At 46.7% G+C, this 22820-nt stretch overlaps 1 long non-coding RNA gene across 2 annotated transcripts in view; it reads left to right on the forward strand.

Annotated features, from left to right (window-relative positions):
- LOC309857195 overlaps positions 1-21460 on the forward strand; it is a 37622-nt gene extending 16162 nt beyond the window's left edge. For both annotated transcript variants that reach the window (XR_014307528.1, XR_014307529.1), the window contains exon 3: positions 21336-21460. This is a non-coding gene — a long non-coding RNA (uncharacterized lncRNA). The remainder of the gene's footprint in view (positions 1-21335) is intronic.
- Positions 21461-22820: the final 1360 nt, after the last annotated feature.

Raw genomic sequence — 22820 nt, forward strand, 5'->3', positions numbered from 1 at the left:
GAGCCTACCCTCTACAAACGCCCCCCGGCAGGGCCAGGCGCCAAGGACAATGCCACTTGGAATCTGATAAGTGACACTTGGTACCCTGCCCAGATCAACTTTTCATCACTTTGGAAAAGGGATGGGCTTGGGACCTTTCAGTCTCCCCGAAACCCTCAGGCATGCCTTGGTTATTATCTGGTGGGATTACTGTAATATTCTGCTGCGTGGACCCCACCCCCACCTCAGGCTACGTGAAGATTCGAGAGGCAGAAAAAGCGAAATAAAAATGTCAGATTTTTATTGGGGATTAAGAGGCACTCAACTCTAGCCAAGTTTTATTTTTCCTATTTTCAAGGAAGAAAGAAACATTGCAACCCTGAGCTCTCCACTCTCTACAGCATTCCATAAATTTAGGAATTAAAGGAAGAAGAAGGAAAACAAACAAACAAACAAACAAACACAAACCCCAAAACAAAACCAATTTGGCTAGGCAGCCAGAATTCCTTTGCCTGAAATGTTTCAGTTTTCTATAACGTTGAGGTCAGCACACCCAGGTTTCTAAGACCCATCTCTGGTGTGAATGAGGGATGAATCTGGGAGACGGAGGCCTCCTAAAAGTGGCAAATAAAAGAAAATGCAGCCTATCAACCAGCCCAAATTTAATCAGAATATTTGCTCAGTAAAATAACCATGTTGACCAATTCTTCTTACTTTGTAAAAGGCAGTTTCGAATTCACTGGTCACATGACTCTGCTCTAGATTCATGTAGTCCTTCACAACTATTTCTAGGTGTAAACATTTTCATCAAAGAAAAACCCATTATAAAAACTCAATTTGTGAAATAAACCAGAAACAAGAGTTCCCTGGGGGTGAGTCCTGCCCCCGCACCCACCCTGGCCATTGTCTCTGAATCCTGGAGACACAGTTCACACATTTTAAGAATCCTTGGTACAGACTGAGGGCAGAGTGCATCAGAGAGCATTTGGATGTTTCTAGGGGAGTTCTGGAGTGTCACAATGATTGATGGCTGATGTCCTTTCTCCCATTTAGTGTGTGGGATCAGAACGCTACCATATGACTTTCCATGGAAGAGACAAACCCTCGCAGTAAAGAATTGTCCTGCCCAAATATCCACACAGCCCTTGTGAAAGGAGATGGAACTACAGGTCTTCCCTGCCTTTCAGGGGCGGGAGTGAAGCATCACCTACCCAGCTTTAGCCTCAGTTTCCCTGTTGGGAGGAGCATGGCGCTCCTCCCACTGTAGCGAACTGCAGGCCAGGAACATCTTGTCCAGCCTCCACTGTCGCCAACGGTGTCCATGGGACACAAGTCTGACTAATGTAACAGGAGAGTTCATTTATTCTGGGGTCTGAAGAACCTTCTAGGAAGGTTTTCATCTTCAATAAAATGGATGCACAAGAAGAAACTCTTTTATTTCCTGGCTTTGAAAAGAATTGGTTGAGGACAAGATGGCTAGCACAGAAGCAGCCATTCTGCGATCATGAGGAGATGTGCTTAAGAACCAAGCCAAGCCTGCCGGCGGGGCAGAGCAAAAAAGACAAATGTAGTTAAACTAAATCAATCATCACTTCTGTCACAGGGGACAATAAATATGCTTCTTTAAGTTTGTGTTAATCAGATATGTGGTTACTGACATCCAAGCACAGTTGAGTGAATATATTTTCCCACTTCAGATTCATCTAATATAGAGCAGAGCTCCAAGGGAATATTCAACACATATATTGACACTTTGATTTTCACTGGAGTTTTTCTTGTTGACTCAGAGGCTGTATAAACCTTTCCCAACATTGCAATTGATCTTCCACTTCTGCCTGGGGGTAGGTGTCTTTGTTCTGTTAAGTACTGCAGGAGCTTCTGGTTATTAACAGCCATTCTAGACTTAAAGTCTTCAGAATCTTTTATCGGTCAGACCAGCCCCAACACAACCAGGAATGCTCCGTGATAGGAGGTGGCATTCATTCTCTCTCCCCTTCTCTCTCCTCTTAGTATAGACCAGTGTATGGCTCCAGGAGACGCGGGGAGGATGGGAGCTTGTGTGGTGTCTACTAGCCTTTCTCTTCCCTCCTGGTTCCCCAATTCTGAGCTCTGCTGCACCCCCAGAGACAGACCCACATGGCTGTCCAGAGAAGCCCCTGCTATGGGGCAGGCTCAGCCATCCCAGCTGGGAGAGAGCCTCGAGGGCAGAAATCTGTGTGAATGGAACCCTCAGCCTGTAGGACGTGAGGGGAACTCAGGGTTCTGCCACTCTGGCCCCGAGATAGAGATAGGGCAGGGACACCGGGTCCTAATGCAGTTCTCTCTGTGAGCATCAGAGCTCCTGTGTCCTCCTGCACAGACCTGGGGGCCCTTCGCAGATCCCAGCACAGACGGGATCTGGCCATTGATCTCTTGTTCTGTGTGGCTGGATGATGTCCAGGTCCCTGTGGGGAGACGGCCGTGCCTGCAGCTCCTTCCTGAATTCTGACTGACGATCAATAGACAAATTACAATGCAACCCAGGGCTGTGGCGGGGAGGGCATCTTCAGTCCCCGGCAGCACAGCACAAATAACCACAGGGATCCTGAGAAGGGGAGCAGGGGTGAGTCGGCTGCTGGTGGAATGAGCGAAGCTGTTCACAGTCAGGGGTATCTAAGAAAGACACGCAGACGCAGGGGACAGAAATCATCTCAGAGCAAAGCAGACAATGCCCTAGCCAGGGGTTGTACACTTGCAGCCTGAGGTTTTTTAAAAGCATTATTTTATACATCTGGAAAATTGTTAGGTCACAAAGCCTCTGGGTACTCACTGCTCTATGATCAGAAATCTGACTTCAGAAGTGCACTTGAACCTTCTTATTACTAACAAAATTAGGGGAGTGGCTACTTCTTGGGGAGAGGGAGGGAACTCCATGGGATTTATACTTTTAATAATTTGTTTATACTCCCAAATGTTATGTGTGTTACTTGGCATAAATGCTATTATTGTTTGTATTCTGCAATCTACTTAGTTTTATTTACTATAATGTCTTTTGAGCTGGACTCTTGTTGATACCTATTTTTTCTCGTTTATGTTCATCTCTGTCCCTGTGCTGTTGTCTTCAGTCAGTGGATAGTCAAGCAGACGCTATGTGTTTCACTGTCACAGACAAAGCTGCAGTGAACAGCTGGTCCCTGGGCATTTGCCCAAGACTCACTCAGGTATTTATCGGGGAGAGAAAGGAACTTGCTTTTCTGGGGAAATAAAGGAAGAGGTAGGATGGAGGTAGGGACCCAGAGGACAGGCAGGCCATCGTGTTTGACCTTTTGGGCCATCCCCACTTTTGGTAAAGCCTCTGGATTTTCTTTTGGAGAGAGACCCTTCCCCATTAGGTGTAGCCCTGGTGGGACTATTTGATGAAGATGGCCTTCCTGTCCCCACAAGCCAGAGTGGGGGTATGATCCTAGCTGGGTCAGGTGATAGGTGATGGAATCTGAAGGGAAAAATGCAGTCTGAAAATGACTAGACTCGCTGTGCTGTTCTGAAAAAATCATCTTTATTTCCTCTTTGTGGAACCTCAGACATGACTCAATGCTCGCCTTTTAGCTTCCTTTTTTGAGCTAACCCACTTCCTTCCAGGAACTCCTTTCTTTGCTTAAGCTGGCTGGACCCAGTGTCTGTGGGCCGCAGCCAAAGATCCCTGACTGATACAGCCATCCCGGGAATATACCAAAGGTGGAGGGTGTCTTCCTCCCACGGTGTACCCAGCCCTACCTTGAACAATTAGATCTTGAAGAGGGGGTTGGGCATGACCCCTTTGTTAGGTAGCTAATCCCAAAGTAGGAAAATTCATTCCCAGCCATCAACTCCCATTTATCTAGCATGGGTGTTGAACTAGGCACTGTGTTGACATGGAAGATGTATTCTTCACCCTTGGAGGGGCCCCTATAAAAGCTTGAACTGAATTCTCATGAGGGATCACAGATCATCACACTGAGAAAGCTCCCTTATGTGGACATTTTCCCTGGGGAAGGCAAGGTCTATCTAGGGCGTGTCTCAATTCCTTCTTCTGCAGAGGTCTTGTACCACACTCAGTTTCCATTGAAGGATTATTCTGTGTTCCGGCATGTCCCAGGGACTGAGGAGAAGGAACAGTCCCATCTTCTAAGGCAGAAAAGGTGTTTCATAAATGCATGCCAACACGTGAACTCACCGGTCACTGCTGCCTCAACAGACCCCATAAACAATAGGTCAGTGATTTCAAATCCATTTTTTCCAAACACAAACAGATGAGTCTGAAAGATACAGATGACTTTCTGGAGGAGGTCACTGTGGGTTATATGTATTTTGATTGCTTCCAAATAATATTAGAAAAGAATCGAACTTTTCTTACATAGGAGACTGGGCATTGTGAATAGTTGTTTTTAAACTCCTGCATCTCTCTCTCTCAGTGTTTTGGAAAACAGAACCTTCTTATACCACCCAACCTGCACCCCTCCCTTCCACTTTCCTTTGGAGACTGTTCCCTCCAGCTCCTTCAATCCATTTGATCTGGGAAGTCCGAGAAGCCCAAGACCGAGAACTAAGCCAATCGCGTGTAGCGTTTTTTTGTCAGGGCTAAGCCAATCAACACACAGCATTTCTAGAGCTAAGCCAATCATTGCGTGGTGCGCCCTGGCCACAGTGTTTCATCAAGGGTGAGCACGTGACCTAAGGTGACCCAATCGGAATGAGTCTCAGGACTTTACCTGGGTATTCTTGGCTCTTTTCTGCTGAGTTGAACTCAGAGGAAGGGGCAGGCGGGGCCGCACAACCCTCGCCACCCAGAACCTGAGAAGGAAGCAAACACAGCGGCCGAGAGCTCCAAAGCACCAGGGAAACCGAGCCTTGTTGTCCTTGAGTCCAGAATCTAGCCATGCCTGAAACCAGCACAACACTTCGATGCTTAGTTTGGGAAGCTAACAAACTCTCTTCTTGCTGAAACAAGTTTGGTTTGCATTTCCTGCCACACACTACTATAGAGAGAAGAGATCTCCGGAACACTCCAGGGTAGTAGAGCAGCCAAAGTATGGAGGCCTCCGTTTCCCCATCTAGAGTAAGAGGATTTGATCTAAGGAGTTCAGCATCCTCTTCCAGCAGCGCTGATCTGTTTCTCTGGTTCTGGGCTATTCTTCACTATGTGTTTTTTTTCGAGTATGTGAACTTGGTGCAGAGGGCCTAGTTTCAAGTCTCAATGTCACCGCTAGTTGCTGTGACTTTGGGTAATTTACTTAAGCCCCCTGTGTCTCCGTTGTCTTCCCTATAACATGGAGGTAAAAATAGCAGACCCTCAGAGAATCGTGAGATGTGAATGTGGTAATATCTGTCGAGTGACTGCACTGGTGGCACAGAAGAAGCCCTTTGCCAGTGGTAGTTCTCCTTGCCATTACATTGTAATTGATAGTGATGATCCCTGTCTAAACCTCTCCTTCTTTTCTTGCTGGTCGCCACCATTGCTTAGCGCCGTGCTGTCTCGGTCAGGACTGTATCTTGAGACCTTTTTCTTCCTTTTTATAGTCCAAACTTTCCTGTTCCGTGTCCCAACAGTAGGGGATTTCTCTTTCCAAGGTCACAGGTACCTAATCTGAGAAGTCAACCCTGTGAAGACGTCCATGGGGTTCACCTTCAGACAGAAGGATAGTAAAACCTTGTTTCTGTGCGTTTAGTTTCTTGTGTGTTTAGTTAATGAATATGGTTTTTGTAATATATATTAATTTTTTGGGCTAATCAGAATCCATTGTACTTTTGGTAACCAAACCCCTGGGAACACTCCCCCTACCCCCCCGACCCCCCACGCCCATGCTCTTGCCTACGTGGTTTGACCAGCCCTCGATGTAGCGTGGAACAGGCTCATCTGGGTTTCCTTTCCTGGCAACTGTGATTGGTGCAGGGATCGGCATGTGACGCACTCGGGACCAATGAGATGCCATGAGGCGGCTGTAGTGGCTTCCGGGGGCGTGGCAGACTCTTGTTTGTCCTGCAGTCAAGGACAGGAGATTCTAGGGGTGAACCTGAGAGGGGAAGGAGGAGCCCAGAGACCAGGGGACACTAGTTGGGACCTGGTGACGTCATCTGAACTGCGGGATCCAGTTGTGCCCAAGACTAAGTACTCCTTGTGCTTCGTAGTTACCTGATCGTATAGATTCCTTTAATTCAAAGCTATTTAATTGAGGTTCTTTGTTGTTGTTGTTATTGTGTGCAACTAGGAGTCCTGACTGATAAAATCTTTGAGTTATATGATGTTTGCATTTAAAAAAGAGTATTTAGTGTCTCAGCCTGGAAGGAGCAGTCAGGTAGGATTACAGACACATGGCTGTTGGGGAGGAAGGTGACGATTTGTGGAAGGTCTCAGATGTTACACAGGTTAGCTGGTTACTATTAGTCTCCAGATTTAGCTGGTTCTGTGAGAAGTCATCAAGCTATCATGGTCTCCCTTCACTCTGCCAGAAGGTGTCCTGTCCCTTTAAGACAGCATGCGCATAGCTTAGGATAGCTTTAATTAGTCCAACAGTGGAGAAAATGAGAATGACTTAAAACTAGAACCTTCGGAATGTGATGATGCATGGCCAAAGGGTCCCCGCAGTGGCACTGACATCGTTCAGGAATTTGATGCTGGATCGGGTGGTCTGGTTTCCCTCAACTTTTTTAATGTTGGGTCCCTGATCGGTCAAGACCCCAGATAGATGGGGAAACATTTATATGATGGTAGGAAGATAGCTTTCTAGTCCTAAAGTGAGAATTTCAGTTAGCTTACCACCATTGAGCCAGAAACTCATTGTCTAAAATGGAGATTTCAAAAAGATGTGTAAATGGGCTGTTCGGTTGACTTAAAGGAGCAAAGGTTCCCACCAGCCTTCAGGGCTGGCCATTCATCAAGTGAACCAGCGCATCCAGGCCGGCGTCTGAGTCTGTGTGTGCTTTCGTGGAATAACGGGTCATGTCCTTTTGACTCACTAATCAGTTTCCCCGAGTTTTCTGGGCTAATGAATCACTTTCTCTGGTCTCCATTAGCTGCACATAGTGTTTCTGTTGGAATGACCTTCATGTTTACATTCTTATTTAATAGAGAGCTTTGATGGACACCAGGCCTGCTTATTGATGGGACCCCCTGACCCTGGGTCAGAGCAGGAAATGGGATTTTCAAGCAATGTCACAAAGGTCAGAGAAGGCAGGAATAAAGAAGTCATTGCCGACGCAATATTGAAATATCCACGAGAAGCAGCAAGAGCCCGCTGGGGTGTTGCATTGGTCAGGGCTCTCCAGATACACAGAACTAGTGGGAGATGGCAGCATGCGTGCGTGTGTGTACAATTTATTGTAAGGAATTGACCCACATGGTTATGGAGACTGAGAAGTCCCATGATCTGCTGTCAGCAAGCTGGAGGCCCAGGAAAGCTGGTGGTGAAAGTCTAGTCTGAGTCCAAAAGCCTGAGAACCAGGGGGGCCAATGGTGCAAGTCCCAGTCCAGGGGCAGGAGAAGACTGATGTCCAAGCTCAAACAGGCACAAAGAACAAACTCTCCCTTCTTCCACCTTTTTGTTCTACTCAGGCCCTCCATGGGGTTAGACATGTCCATCCACATTTGCAATCAATCTGCTTTCCTCCATCCACTGATTCAAATGCTAATCTCATCCGGAAACACCCTCAAAGGCACACTCAGAAATAACATTTAATTAAATATCTGGACACTCCCTGACTAGTCAAGTTGCCCCATAAAATGAACCATCACAGTAATGAATTTCTGGGTCCTTGCTGAAGGCAAGGCAGAGGAGAAATGCAATTTTTTTTTCCAGTTTGTAACATTTATTCTAAAAAAACCCAGGTACACAGATTTGACTTGATCAAAGCCTGCGGGTTTTGGAGATGAAAAAGAAGCCGTTACAGACATGAGCTGGAGAGAAAACAAGGGTGCTTCCCAGACTTCACATCTGGAGTTTCTAATTTTGTGAGACGACTCTTGAGTGCAACCAGGACAGGGAAGTTCCACTGCGGTAACAAACATGACCCAGATCTCAGTGGTTCCCAAGAGGAGGTAGTTCATTCTGGCAAAGGCTGCATTTCCGCCTCAGGGCCAGCTATGGCTTGTGAACACTGGGACCCGGGCTCACGGAGGAAGAAGATCCCATGGCTTAAGGGAGAGTGGCTTAGAAAAGATTTGCCCAAAGCGGGACGCAGTCACTTCCTCCCCCATGTCAGGGTAGAAGTTAGTCACACGACTGTACCCACCTTCCAAGGAGAGTCTGGGTGGAAACAGGAGATATTCGGAGATCAGCCCTCAAAACCACCACATCCCAGGAGGGGCAGTGATGTTGCAGCTTGTGAGGCCATAATCCCTCTCTCGTTCAGCAGAGCTGCTGGTGGGCGCGGGCCTCCTAGCTCCTGGGAGAGGCCAGCCCATTCTCCACCCAGGATCTTGACGCCCACAAAGACCCAGGCTTCACTCTCATCCACATGGTCTCATTCTCATGAATTAATACAAATGCATATTCTTTGTGAAAAATGAGCCCTGAAAGGAAAAGCCAGTCATGGAAGGAAGGCACAAGAGGAGAGGTTTAAAGGAATTGTGTTCTCAGCAAACAGCTCTTCTGGGAAAAAAATTGAGTCAAATGCAAAGGACGAACATGACAAAGTTGTGTAAATGACAGAGTGGTGTAAATGTTGATATTTTGCAATAAAAGTGTTGCACAATTCTTTTAAGTTCAGTAAAAGCTAAATATGATCTCTCTGTAATATCCACTGTCCTTTAAAAAAAATATATTGAGTTTTCTTAACCATTAAAAATGTGTATCATCCCCTGTTTCTCCTTGAACTATCTCTTCCACTTGCCCCAATACTTTATTTCAATATATTCTTATCCTATCAATTACCTTACTTATAAATTAAGCATGTTCAACATTTCACCTGGATTGAGTTCTTATTGGAATGATTAGTAACACCCACCTGATGAGAACAACATAAACATATAGTAAATTTGGATAAATAATTACGAGACATCCAACAACATTTTCCACGGAATGCATATCATAGGGACGTGGGTGGAGGGAATCAGGGAGTCTTAATTAGAGGGCACTTGTCCCAGACCCCAGTATGGGAAGCTGCCCCTTTTTTTCACGTGTAGGAGGTTTGCAGAGCTCCAAGCAAGGCACTGTGGGAAGGCTCTGGATGGGGGAAGATCCTGCCTGTTCTCAAGTAGGTCAGTAGTGGGAACACTAGCCTACCGAGTTTGACTTTCTGTGCCCATGTCCTCTTGGGAAATGTGCCCCCAGGAGTAAGCTGGCTTCAATTTAAAAATCCTCCGTTCCCTCACTAGCTGGCCTGCCTTCTCTCTCTGAGTTCACACAGGAATGGCGAATATTGGGGAAGGAACCCTGGGCTCTTTCCACGGTATTTTTCATGATGTCCTTTGTCCCTCACAACAACGCTGGGAGGTACTCAGCAGCAACATCTCCATCACCATCCCGCCATGGGGTGGAGTATTAGATAAATTTTTGTTTGCTCATGGAGGCCTCACACTTCCCTTCCATTCTCCCTCCATGCCCTCTAAGACCCCATTTCTCCATCAACTCCCCTCCCCAACCCTAGCACCCACCGCCCCCCCACCCCCTACTCCTCCCCGTCTCTCTCCTCTGTTGTCTTCTCTCCTCCAGGATTCTTTCTCCTGCAAATCATCACCATAGAACCAAGGCTTGGATATTATTTGCATAAAACCATTATGAAAGGGGCAAGAGTGACATATCTTTATGGGCCTGGGTCCAAGCCTGTGACAAATAGAGGAGATCTCAGGGAAAACAAATTGTTAGCGTGTTATGGAAATTTCACTGCAGACACTACATATTTGCATAGAGGAACTGAACAAAGCCTGGGCCGGGCCAATGAATTCCAGTCCCAGACCACCACCATGAAGAGATGGCTGCAAATTAGGTTTGAAATGGACATCCCTGTCCTTAGAGGTTTCACAGTGACAAATGGATTTGTCCCCACGTGGAACACAAACCTACTTTGCTTTCATAGAAGCGAGGAAGACTAATATAGGCCGCGTCTCTGTGCAGCCAGAGTCACCCAGGCCCTGTCAACCTCTGTTAAATAGCCCGGCACTTCTCAGCCCAGCTCCTTAATTAAGTCGCAATAAGAGTTAGCCCTTGAGAAACCCTTAAATACTTGCATTCCTGAGTCCATTAATTAATATTTAATATTCTTTCATTTACAGGGGAAAGTGTTTCATTATTTTATTATTATTTATTATTTTTTAATTAATCGTGGTTCCAGGGAATGGTTTGGAAAGGAATCATCTGGTAATATCCGTCAGTGTGCGCTCAATGCCATCCCACGTAATATAATGCTAAGAAGAATATACACGAAGTCAAGTAAGGTCTCTAGGAAGCATTTTACTAGGATTTATGCAGGACATATGCTCCAGGCAGCCGGTGTGAGGCTCTGCCAACGGCCTCGAGCCAGTATCCCAAGCTTCCTCTCCTCTCGCCCCTAGCTGCGCATCAGTCAGGAACCGCTGGGATGTGCTTCAGTAGAATAACCCCCAAATGGCCATTGTTGAACATACCAGGATTTATTTTTCTTTCTCATGTAGAATGGGAGGTGACCTCGAGGGCGGAGTCCTGGGCTCAGCTGTCCAGGCGGCTCCCATCCGGCGGGGCAGACCTCACAGCACCCGCTGTCACCATCACCGTGCAGGACAGAGAGCCCTAATGTGGCTGCACTTGGGGGAAATGCTTCTGTGATGTGACCCGTGATGCCTCTTCCGTGCACAGCAATTGTCTAGAGTGCCTCCCCCGGCACCACTGAGCTTCGAGGGGACAGGAAGAAGCCGCTTTCTGCCCTTTCCTAAGGAGGGGCGATCAGGACCTGCAGAAACCATCAAGTTTTCCATTGTTGCCCCTTCCACAAAAAAATCGCTGCTTCTAAGACCCTCCAGTGAACAAAATTTTGGAGCCACAGATGCTCCTCATGATACAAAATAAACATTTTCCAAAAGAAGCAATTATTATTATTTTTTTTTCCTTTTTCTCTTACGTAGGGCAGGCCCCATGACCTCGCACCTAGAACGGTGCCTGGCACATAACTGGCATCATAGATATTTGCTGAAGGAATTAACGAATCCATGATGGGCCGAGTGAATAAATGAGGGCTTTGTAACGCCTCTACCGCTGTACCAGCGCTCCGCGTGGACATGGTGTTTTGCAGAGAACCGTCCTGGGAGGATGGAGGAGGCACTCCCGGCCCTGTCTCTGCGGGCAGCTCCAGGGCGTGAAGGCGCATGCGTGCTGTGCAGCCGCGGGCAGGTGGGGACGCGCAGCACAGAGGGAAGCACCTGGAAATGAACTGGAGTTAGGAACCCAGAAGAGATTGAACTTCCCATTAGGGAAGTAGGAAGAAGCAAGGGTCTGGCGGGTCATCTCATGGGGAAACCTGGATTACACAAATATAACTGTGTGCAAATACCTGGAAACCAGCCAGGAAGAGTGGCTTGGCTTTGACCATCCCGCCTGCACAAGCTCGCATGCACCGGGTACAAAAAGTAGCAACAACACGCCTGTGCACAGGATCCTACATTTTGCAAAGCCCTTTAAAATATGAAATCAATTCCATTACATTCCATTGGACGGATGTTCCGGGCACAGTCTAAATACCTTATGGTTTTTTACTTCAAGCCTCAGGGCAAGACTGTCCTCATTTCACAGTGAGGAAACTGAGGCAGGGAAATGAAGTATTTGGCCCCAGGTTATAGAGTTAGTGGCAGAGCCAGTGTCTATAATTTCAAACCCAGGTATAAGGATCTGGAGGCCGCACACGGAACTCTGCAGCCTGGGGCCGGAAGAAAGTGAAATAAAACACTTTGGGTGATGCCAGAGGCTGGGATTCGTCATTTACCCCCCTGCGGGGGGGCTGGAATTTGTCAGACGGAATGATCTCTATATGGAGGTTGTTGAAGGAAAGATATCTGAGTTTTGTCTCAGTCTGGTTTTATCCCCTCGCTTGAAGACATTTTGTACTATATTTTTCTTCCTTTATTTATTTATTCTCCCCTGAGCAAAATTTATTGAGGACTTCCTGTGTGTCAGGCACTGCTGGAAGTTTTTTATGTGTGTTATCTCATGCAACTGACTTAGTCTGTTGGGCCACTAGAAGGAAACACGGAACCGGAGGGCTTATAAACACCATGTTTATTTCTCACCCAAATGGGGCCAGGGAAGGCCAAGAAGATGGTGCTGGCAGATTGGGTGTCTAGGGAGGTCCCCCTTCCTCGATTGTTGGGTCCTTACTCAGTGGAAGGGGTTAGGAAGCTCCCTGGGGTCTCTTGTATGGGTGCTGAGCTCAATCACAGGGCTCTGCCTTTGAGACCGAGCACCTCCCAAAGGTCCCACTGCAACGGCCATCACTTTGGGGGGCAGGGCTTCAATGCAGGAATTTCAGGGGAATATAAGCATTTAGTTCATAGGACAACTTTTTTAAAAAAAATTTATTTTATATTTTCCGTGTTCCAAGATTCACTGTTTATGCACCACACCCAGTGCTCCATGCAATCCAAGCCCTCCTTAATATCCACCACCAGGCTCACCCATTCCCCTACTGCCCTAAAACCCTCAGTTAGTTTCTCGGAGTCCACAGTGTCTTATGGTTCATCTCCCCCCTCTGATTTCCCCAAATTCACTTTTCCTTTCCTTCTCCTAAAGTCCTCCATGTTATTCCTTATGCTCCACAACTAAGTGAAACCATATGATAATTGACTCTTTCTGCTTGACTTATTTCACTCAGCATAATCTCCTCCAGTCCCATCCACGTTGATACAAAAGTTGGGTATTCATCTTTTCTAAAGGAGGCATAATATTCCATAGTATCTATGGACCATATCTTTTTTATCCATTCGTCCATTGAAGGCATCTTGGCTCTTTCCACAGTTTGGCGATTGTGACCATTGCTGCTATGAACGTTGGGGTACAGATGGCCCTTCATTTCACTACATCTGTATCTTTGTGGTAAATACCCAGTAGTGCAATTGCAGGGTCATAGGGAAGCTCTATTTTTAATTTCTTAAGGAATCTCCACACTGTTCTCCAAAGTGGCTGCACCAACTTGCATTCCCACCAACAGTATAAGAGGGTTCCCCTTTCTCCACAGCCTCTCCAACACTTTTGCTTACTGTCTTGTTAATTTTGGCCATTCTAACTGGTGTAAGGTCTATCTCAATGTGGCTTTGATTTGAATCTCCCTGATGGCTGGCTAATGATGATGAACATTTTTTCATGTGTCTGTTAGCCATTTGTATGTCTTCTTTGGAGAAGTGTCTGTCCATGACTTCTGCCCATTTCTTGACATTATTATCTGTTTTTTGAGTGTTGAGTTTGAGAGTTCTTTATAGATCTTGGATAGCAGCCCTTTGTCTGTAGTGTCATTTGCAAATATCTTCTCCCATTCCATGGGTTGCCTGTTTGTTTTGCTGACTGTTTCCTTTGCTGTACAGAAGCTTTTGATTTTGATGAAGTCCCAAAAGTTCAGTTTTGCTTTTGTTTCCTTTGCCTTTGGAGACATGTCTTGAAAGAAGTTGCTGTGGCAGATGTTGAAGAGGTTATTGCTATGTTCTCCTCTAGGATTTTGATAGATTCCTGCCTCACGTTGAGGTCTTCTATCCATTTTGAGTGTATTTTTGTGTATAGTGCAAGAGAGTGGTTAAGTTTCATTCTTCTATACATAAGACAACTTTTTTTTTTAAGATCTTATTTATTTATTTGACAGACAGAGATCACAAGTAGGCAGAGAGGTAAGCAGAGAGAGAGGAGGAAGCAGGCTCCCAACTGAGCAGGGAGTCTGATGCGGTGCTCAATCCCAGGACCCTGGGACCATGACCTGAGCCAAAGGCAGAGGCTTTAACCCACTGAATCACCCAGGTGCCCTCCATAAGACAACTTTTATAGCAACTCTTTTTTGATAGGTGGGCACCAGAGTTAGAATCTTCCCATTTTAGAGGTGATGCACTCAGAGAAAACTGAGGCACAGAGAGATGAACTCACCAGTGACACCTCTAGGCCCCCTTTTGGATGAGGCTGCCTCACTCCTGAACCCCCACTCCTAGTGTCACTTTCCACTCCAGGTCAGATGTCACCACCTGCCTGCTGACATCTCTAACAGAGTTCAGGACCTTCTCAGGGGCTTCCCAGGAATCCCTTATTCCTGTGTTTGGGCACAGGTCACATGGCTCTATAATTTATATTTGCACATTAATCTCCCCAATAGGCTGTGGGCTCCCTGAGAAGACAGACTGGCTGTGCATTCCTAGGGACTGGCCACTCTGGGAACTTCTCCGATGTCTGTGTGCGAGGGGATGGCTGGGTTGACTTTGGTCATTTCTGTGAGCATCTTAGGCACTTCCTGAGTGCTAGCCTGCATGAGTGTTCATATGTGCTGCTCAAAGGACCAGAGGGAAGTGGACAGATGAAGACCAAGGAAGAGAGTCACAGAGAGGTGCAGGAAGAGATGGGGAGGTCACAGAGACAGGAGAGGCACAAAGAAACCCCCAAAGAGGGAGAGAAGGTAAAGAGGAAGGGTGGAGAAGAAGCCCCCAGGATGGGGCACCCACAGCAAGACCGTGCCGCACCCCCTCCTGTCTCTGTCTCCTCCCCCATTCTTCACAGGTCATGTGCTGCCTAGCCAATGACTGTACATGTGCAATCACTCCTACCTCAGGGCCTTTGCACAGCAGTACCCCACCATCCCCCACCAGCCTGGAATGTTCTTCTCTCTGGCCTGGCTCTCTTTCTTAGTACTTGGTTCTCTCGCACTTGCTCTAGAATGCTCCCTGAAATAGCTCCTGCTCTGCCCAGTCACACTCACTGTCATATCTTGCAAAGCACTTGACACCATCTGACATTGTCTTATTTATTTGTTCACTTTTTATGTTCTGTCTCCCTCGTGGGTACATGGGCTGCCTCTGTTTGTTTAGCATTGCAACCCCTTGTGCTTAAACCGGTGTTTGTAGTAGAAACGCAGAGGCTTGAAGGAACTGGAAGTTTGGAGAAAGAGAAAAAGAAGAGGCAATAGGAATGGAGGGATGGACAGAGGGGGGGAGGGAGGGATGAACAACAAAGGAAGGAAGCTCCCCTCCCCCTCCCATGCCCCACTGCAGAAGGGCACGCGTGCACGCACAGTCAGATATAAATTCTGCTCAGGAAGCCAGCAAAAGTCATGCCCTCTCTGGTCCCTCTGTGTCACAAGAGTCAAGGTCTTCCTCGGCAAGGGCTGAGGGCTCTGCTGAGCCCTGGCTTCCAGCTCAAGAAGTTCATCATGGCCTGGAGTCTGTCCTCCCGCAAATTCATATGTTGAAGTCCTAACCCCTGGGACTGTGTTTAAGGTAGGGCTTTTAGAAGGTAATTAAGCTTCAATGAGGTGCTAAGTGTGGGGACATAATCCAATAGGACTGATGTCCTTCTAAGAAGAGGAGGGGACACCAGGAATGTGCACGCAGAAGACAGACCACGTGAGGGCACAGAGAAGAACTGGCTGTCTACAAACCAAGAAGAGAGGTGTCACAAGAAACCCACCCTGCTGACACCCTGCTTTTGGACTTCAGCCTCCAGGACTGAGAGAAAATAATTATTCTTTGTTCAAGCCCCCTAGTCTGGGATTTTCTGGGATGGCAGCCTAGAACGGACCAAGATAAGGATGCTGTTCTGGAAGGAACACTCTCTTTCTGAAGCAGGCAGGGTCCCTGGAAGGGGTAGTTCAAGGCTTCCCTGTGGTCTCTCACGTGGCAGAGAGAGCAGAGAGCACTCCCCAACGACAGGAGAGAGGGCCACGCATGCTCAAAATGCAAACCTCCAAGATGACGCCACTGGAGACGAAGGAGGAGAATCACCTGTCCCTCGGAAGGAGAGGAAAGGAAGCTTCTCTTTGTTTTCTTTGTTTTGAGGTGTGGAACAGCATTGCTGCATCTTCAGCCTGGGTAATTTTGACCTTCACTTTGCCAGGCTATTTCCTTTCTGTGACATGGAGAAACTAATCTGGTGATGGATTGCTATGGTTTTCAAATGAAATAATGTAAATAATGGGAGTCTGTGAAGTGGAACTCATTTGTGCATTCATCAGTCACTCATGCAGTCAACAAGTTTACTGAAGGTCTGTTGCGCCACACCCTGCTCTAGGTCCCTGCAGTAGGGACAGAACTAAGAACACAGATGTCAAAGGTCCATGTCTGGAACCAGACCACCTGAGGTCAATCCAGCTCCCCTACCTACGAGCTATGGGAAACTTCAGGGAAAATAATACTACTTTAGTCAGAGGGATACTGTCAAGTTTAAGGGAGCTAATATTTGTAAAGCATTTAGAATAGGGCTTGGCACAGAGTAAGTACTATAAGAGCCTTTGATAATAAAAGAATACTATTTTTGAAATGAACAACCAAGAAATTAACTTATAGTAACTACTTCTATCTACGGAGTCATGGCTGTGTATTTTGTCTTAAAAAAGTACCACAAGAATTAAAAAGATTAGAACCATGATCATTAATCTGTATACCCTTTCAAAAAAAGATTTGCAACCAAATTTCTTTAGATGTAAAATAAAGTCTTCACCCTTAGCCATTAGCCATTAAGAACACACAGATATCTAAAAAGCCTTAGTTTGTTTGTTTGGGTTAATGCCTTAGTTTACTAGCCCAAATCTCTGTGGCTTTACAGCAACACATTTACTTCTTGCTCAAATCCGAGCCCATCTCAAGGCGGTGGAGGGCTCCACCTCACAGTGCTCTCACTTACATGCCTGTCATGGAAGTTTTTCTACAGCCTAGAACTCAGAAAAGGGAAGAAAACCAGAGAAAGTAGCCCTGGATCTTTTGGGCCTCAACCCCAAGGTGACACCGATGCTTCTCCCAGGTCTCTGGCCAGAGTCAGCCAAGTGACCGTCCCTAACTTCAGTTCTCCCGGATGCCTGACTTCACCACTGACTTCCTGTGACTGTGGGCAAGTCAGTCAATTTCACCTCATCTCCGTTTCCTGGTTTGTGAGACAAACCCAGACACCCTGCTTTGCTCACCGCATTGTTAAGAGAATTAAATGTGACAGTAAACAAAAAAATGTTAGCTATAATGACGATGATGTCATTTACCCTTAGAAAATATAAAGCCTTATTTGTGTGTGCTGTGTCGGTTTCACGTTAAGTAGCATCATGGGATGGTCCTTTCAGCGCTGGTAGAAATCTGTGAGCCGGCTGAAACAGTAACCTTCCATTTTATTCCGTAATTACACATACACAATACATCAATATATGTGAGTCACCATTTTGTTCCATTCCCATAAAGTCTTTGATTGGGTCAGAGCTTTACTGCTTTCCGCCCGAGGCTGCAGCGTGATTTATGGAGCGGGGGCCAGCTTGGCATTTCCTCCCCAGAGCAGGAGACGAGGCTGTGCTGCACGCGCGGTTCTGGCCCAGCCGCAAGCTGGCCTGTGGCGTCTGACGTCGGGGGGGACACGTGCATGAGGAGCCGGGGGGACCCAGACGCAAGGGACGGACAAACAAAGGAGGGCGAGTGGGGGTGGAAAGAGGGCCCGCGGGACACTCCGGGGGGGCAGGAGCCGAGGAAGAGCGGAGAACGGGAGGCGTCTGGGCCGAAGCTGCGTTCTGCAAGCAGAGGCTCGGACAGGAGGCAGGTGGCCGTGGTCGGGGGCAGAGGTCCTGAGGATTGAGGTCCGGGGACCAATGACCGAGACAGGCCCAGGAGCACGAGGGCTCTGGGCTGACTCTGGAGGACAAACTATCTGATGGTGGACGTGAGGGGGGGCAGCTGTGTCCGTGCGGGAGCTCGCTGGGGGGACCGAGGCTCTGCCAGGGTCAGGCCAGCTCCAGGGGTGGCCATGGGACCCCAGTCTGGCCAACCAGGCATGGCGCCCTTCTCACCACGGCGATTGGCTGAGGAATAGCATGTGACTGCAGTGACAGCCAATCAGAGCTCACCCTGGGCCTGCGTGGGAGGCCAATGCAGACGGTCCTGGGACAGAAGGAGGTAAAAGTCAAAAGACTGGAGGTTCCTAACGGGGAGGGAATCTCCCTGACTATCAAGTCAAATGAAACCATGCCAGCGTGGACAGATAAAGAGAGTCAAAGTCCCTGGTTTTAGTATGCCCAGAGCCAGCTCATCACTGGTCTTATCTTGGCTTGAGCCACTAATTTCTTTCCTTCCCTTTGCGCAAATCACATAGATGTGGTTTTCTGTCACTTGCAACTCAATGTCTCCTAGAGATAGAATGTGCCTCTTTGAAGATGAGTGTTACTTTTCTTTGCAATGAACGCTCTCCACTCTGCAAAGACACTTGACAGACACTTTTGACCTAATTAGAATCAATTCCTTTGCATTCTCAAAATCGTATTCCCATTTGGCTTTGCCCCCAAGAAATCCAGTGTTAATTTACACTTGAAGAACACACGTCTCCGGAAAGAGCCTTTCCAGCCTTTGATACCAATTTTTCTCTGGGTCATTGGTCTCTGAGTCATTAATGTCACCTCAGCTTCATAACCGTACAGCCTCCACAGTCCTCTCCTGGAGGCGAGTCATCATAGAGTCCATTCGGATGACAAAAATAACTATTGAAACCCTAAAATTTGTTTACTCTGAATGTATTAAGGTGGTAGTTATCAAATTGGAGCTGTGTCACCCCTTAAATTACGTTGAAAACTAAATCAATAGTTTATTTAAACACAGTCGAGAAAAGGGAAAAAAAAATGCCCCCAAGGAACCCATGTTAGTTTTCCTTGGAAGGCAAAATGTACATAAGCTAAGAGTAAACAAGATATGTGGTGATTTGAAGGAATATACTAACCCCAGGTCATGATAATTTCTTGGCTCCTTCTTACAGATCAGCTTAACAAGCTTTAGAAAGTTGGAAGGAACTTGTGATCAGAATAAAAGCACGGTTGACCTAACAGTCGGGCAGTTTGGATACTGAAGCTATTTCTTTAACTAAACATTTGGGATCATGGATACCTTGAGCTTTCTGGCACCCCCAAATGGACTCCAGGAGTGACATTTGAGCTAACTCAGAGGCCACCCACTGGACTCCTTTTATTTCCTTTAAATAGTTTTTTCTTTAAATTCAACATTTCTTTGGTTGCCCCCAAGGCATTGCTTTTCTGCCTTTAGGGGAATTATCGTTTCGCCATGGGATGGCACCTGATGCCTGATCTGTGCTCCTCCCAGAGGGTCTGTGGGCTCCCAATACCCTTTACCAAATTCCTTTTCCAGTTAAAGAGCTGGAGGGGATTCCAGTGCTAGGAAATGAGAGCCCCGACAGACGTGCTGGTCCATTGGAAGGGCACACCCTGTCCATGTCTGCACAGCCCTTGGCTGCCGTGTAACCACTCCCCAGGGGCTCCTGCTCACTTCCACAGATGGCCAACAAACTAACCAGCAGGAAAAGATTCTCATTTATTTATCATTAAGCAGCTTTGTCGAGGTGCCATTGATATACAAACAAATGCATATACTTAATGTATACAATTTGATGTGGCTGAACATAGGAAAGCAAATCTGTGAAACCATCTCAACCTTGGGGTTGAGGTAATAAACAGAACCCCCCCCCCCACCAAAGCTTTCATGTCTCCCTTTTTCTTTGCTGGAAGAACATGGAACACGAGACCTATGCTCCTAACAAATGTTTAAGCGTGTCATTCAGTATTGTTGGCTATAAGCAGAAAACATTTCTTGCTTCAAAATGGGAGAATTGTATTGTAAATCAATGGAAAGCCATCTATGAACATGTGTTCCCAAATGCTAAACATTATGAGTCAGAGGAACATGTCCCTGGGAAATGATAATTGATATTACTTAACAATAAAAATTTTCCTGGGGTGGGGGGTGGGAGGAGGGGTAGGTTACAGACAGAGAAACTGTGCCCTGGTCCTTGAGATCTGTGGGACCGGAGGGTGGAGGCTGGGCTGGAGAAATGGGTCAAGGTCAGGCAAAGAGGCTATGGCTCTTTGGTGGCTCTTCTCCACTATCTGTGCTTCCTTTATTTTTGGAAGCCCAGATGTTCTGCCTGGCACATGATCACGGGGAATAAGAACTAGATTTCCCATTCAGGCTTGCTGGGAGGTGTGGCCATGAAGTTCTAGTTCGTGGAATAAAAGCCTCAGTGCTGTGTTCCAGTTCTGAGAATGATCTTAAGAAGAGAGAGCATTCCCTCCCTCCGTCCCTCTGCCCTGCTTCTGCTGGGACTCGGAGGTCCAGCCCAGAGCAGGACCTGGGTTCACGAGTGAGAAGATGTAGGCTGAGGAGCACAACAGAGGGCCCTGGGGCCTTGATGTCCTCAGAGCTACTGTGCTGGCCCTAGATCATCCATATCTATATGAGAAAAACATTTTTCTCTTGTTTCAGGTACTGTCCATTGGGGAGAAATGCATAGCTGGATGAAATCTCAAATCTCATCTTAGCAGGGCCACTGATCCAGAAGTCTTGGAGAGATTCAGAGGGTCGGGGGTGGCCTAGTGTATGCTCTGATCGGAAGCATGATGTGAAGCTCTGTGGGCTGTGGGGCAGGTGGTGGGATGGGCTGTATGAAACGTTGGGGTTCAGAGAAAGATGGGCCCTCAGAGACTGGCTGGGACAGGTGGGATTTCAAACTGGACGCCGAGGCTGGGGAATCAGGGGAAGGAGAGCAGAGAAAGCAGGGTTCTCCTCCAAGGCTTGGAAAGGGGTGTTGTCCTTCCATCAGAGAACTGAACCACACCAGAGTGAGATTCTCCAAGGCAATCAGTGCAGGGAGAGCTTACCCATGGTTCAGGTATCTTGACACATAGATGTAGAGTACACAGCACACAGTTCACTTGCAACAGTTAGGTGCTGAATGAAATAAACGAAGGAATGGCTACGTGAATCATACCCAGACAGACAGAAGAGAAGCAGCATGGGATTGTGGCTAAGAACAGGTGCCAGAATCCTACCATGTATGTCCCCGTGTCTTCGTATCTCAGACAGTACCTAGAAATAGTGTTCAACAAATACACAAGTAATACTGTTGTTGCTGCTGTTGCAGTGGGGTGGTTATGGTAGAGAGGGGCTGGTGTCAACAGGTTGATCTGATCGCAGATGAGAAGATCCGGGGCCATAAGCCTACCAGTTGCCTTTTTCCAAACTTCCATGTGTCTCCTCCATGTACCTAGGTGAACCTGAACCCTCCCTCAAAGCCTGGGTTAGTCTCTGCTCCTCTGGAACAGCCACTGTAATCATCTTGGTCCACAGCAACCTGTCTTCCTCACTGTCACCTTGTTGTAGGGTCCTGGATGTAGCTGCCCCATGACATCATGTAAGGATTTAACTCATTTCCCTCTTTGTTTCCCAGATTACATTGGGTAGACCAGACCCCTGCAAGATGTCTGACCCCTGCTGTATTCTGCGGATTCACGTCCTTGCGTCTCCTCCGGCTTTGAAAATCATGTCTGCACTCGCAATTCTTTAAGCTCTTGGCTAAATGTTTTATCATAGGTTTCAACATGTATTTGGATATAATTATAGAAATTATATCTTATGTTAATATATAAGTATGTATTATACATTATTGAAATAGAATATGTATTTATTTTACATACATTTTATATGTTGTACATATGAATAAATATAATAAATAAGTAAAATTAATATAGGGATATAATTTGTGGCATGCTGTAAATATTGATATTTTAAAAAGGAGCTGTTATACCACTTTCAAAGTATGTGCCATTGAAGCCCAAAACCATTGTGTTTGCTATCTGTCATTGTGGATTTGAAAGAAAATCATGTACAAGCTTCACTTCCATTGTGAGAAATTCCGTGTTGTTCTTTTTTTTTTTTTTTTTTTTGCTGAAGTTTACTTCCCTGGCAGAAATCTGGTCTTAATGTATCATATTTTTATTCGTAGAAGTGCTTTATTAATGACTATTATACATCACTGACTGTGACAAAAAGTTTCGTGATTTGAAATTTAAATTTTAAACATTTTCGTTGACTACAAGTCTTTAAATTTTAAAATAAGTTATTTTTAATTCAATTATCATTACGGGTCTTTGTAGAATGCCATTGATCAGAATGGTAGAAATACGTCATAGCTCGTGATAAAGAATGATTAATCCTAAAAAGGTAAGACACTCTGGGAGATACTTCACTTACTGTGCTAGGCGGGACTGTTTTCCCCCATGACTGCATTTATGAACAAGTCTTGGGATTTGAAAGAGGCAGGTGTCAGCAGGAATCGTGTTCACACCATTTTGTTTTTGTGGGCGTCAGCGTTGAGACACTGTGTATGTAAACAAACAGACGGGAATGGAAGGAAGGCTTCTGCTCTGTGCAGTTCCATGGCTTGGGCTCCTTTCAAGTTCTATGCCAGAAACGACACAGCGCTTTTTGGTAATTCACAAGCTGACATTGGTACTGGGCTCGTCTTCCACCTCAGTGACAATGGAGACTTGAACACACGCTGCCTCGTGTAAGGGGATGGTTCCTGGTTCTAAACCAGGTGCAGTACCCAGTTATCAGCCACATTTGTGTTCTGATCGCTGAGGTGAGATTTCCAAATATGCCTTTGTTTGGTGCCCTGAAGCACTCTCAGCGGCAGGGGAGGGCACCTTTCTAAGTTCAGGATGGGGGATCCCTGTTCAGGGGGGACGGCTTTTGTTGTTCACCCTTCTCCTTATGGCTTCAGGTTGGATTTGGCCTGTGGGAGGTCCTGGCTGGGGGTGGCAGGGAAGAGAGGAGGGTAACGCTGGGCACGTGTTCCCAGGTCTCATCTGTGGGATGGAGGGGGACTGGGGGACTCGTGGTGGCTGTACCTGCTCCAGAAGACTGTAGCTCC

The sequence above is a fragment of the Mustela nivalis genome (assembly GCF_964662115.1).
Source record: "Mustela nivalis genome assembly, contig: HAP1_SCAFFOLD_494, whole genome shotgun sequence".
In the NCBI taxonomy this organism is placed as follows: domain Eukaryota; kingdom Metazoa; phylum Chordata; class Mammalia; order Carnivora; family Mustelidae; genus Mustela; species Mustela nivalis.